Consider the following 1,184-nt stretch of genomic DNA (forward strand, 5'->3'; position numbering starts at 1 on the left):
GAAAACAATACCCTTTGCAACAGCTAATCACAAGATAAAATATTTGGGAGTAAATATAACTAGAAGCACAAAGGATCTATTCAAAGAAAATTACAAAACATTACTACAAGAAACAAAAAGAGACCTGGAAAAGTGAAAGAATATTCCTTGCTCATGGATAGGAAGATGCAATGTTGTCAAAATGGCAATACTACCAAAGGCAATATACACGTTCAATGCAATCCCAATACAAATACCAATCCCATTCTTCAATAAGATGGAAAAGACAATCTCCAGCTTCATTTGGAATGGAAAGAAGCCCCAAATAAACAAAGCACTCCTTAAGAACAGAAAAAAGGTAGGAGACATTTCACTCCCTGATTTCAAATCCTACTACATGGCTGTGGTAGTTAAAACAGCATGGTACTGGTACAATGACAGACACATAGATCAATGGAATAGAATTGAGAATCCTGAAATCAATCCATCTATTTATGGTCGACTGATTTTTGACAAGGAGATGAAATCAGTTAGGTGGGGAAATGACAGCCTTTTTAACAAATGGTGTTGGAAAAATATCTGCATAAAAATTAAACAAGATCCACACGTCACTCCATATACAAAAACCAACTCAAGGTGGATCATAGACCTTGGACTAAAACCAAGGACTATAAACTTCATTCAAGAAAAGCTTGGAAGAACTTTAGTAGTCCTAATCCACGATATAAAGAGTCTTCCAAGTATCCTGAAAAATCTAGAACCAGGAGAAGATAGAATAGATGAATGGGACCTGCTAAAAATCAAATCCCTATGCACATCCAAAAACTTCTCCAACAGGGTAAAAAGGGAAGCCACAGACTGGGAAAAAGTCTTTGGTAATGCCATGTCAGATAAGGTACTTACATCTAGAATTTATAATATACTTGAGCACCACAACAAGATAAGGGTAAATACTCCAATAGAAAAAGGGGCACAGGATATGAACAGACACTTCACCAAAGAAGATATTCAGATGGCCAACAAGCATGTGAAGAAATGTTCAAAATCCCTAGCCCTGAGAGAGATGCAAATCAAGACAACTGTGAGATATCATCTCACCCCAGTAAGAATAGCAAAATTTAACAGAACAGCTAACAACAAATGCTGGCGAGGTTGTGGAGAGATTGAAACCCTTATTCACAGTTGGTGGGAGTGTAAAATGGTGC

The 1,184-nt window shown here is 37.0% G+C and overlaps 1 protein-coding gene across 1 annotated transcript in view; it reads right to left on the reverse strand.

The window, feature by feature from the left end:
- C9 (complement component 9) overlaps positions 1-1,184 on the reverse strand; it is a 93,851-nt gene that overhangs the window by 1,152 nt on the left and 91,515 nt on the right. The window lies entirely within an intron of this gene.

The sequence above is a fragment of the Elephantulus edwardii genome, unplaced genomic scaffold (assembly GCF_000299155.1).
Source record: "Elephantulus edwardii isolate Elephantulus edwardi_28Jun2011 unplaced genomic scaffold, EleEdw1.0 scaffold00079, whole genome shotgun sequence".
NCBI classification, from domain to species: Eukaryota; Metazoa; Chordata; class Mammalia; order Macroscelidea; family Macroscelididae; genus Elephantulus; species Elephantulus edwardii.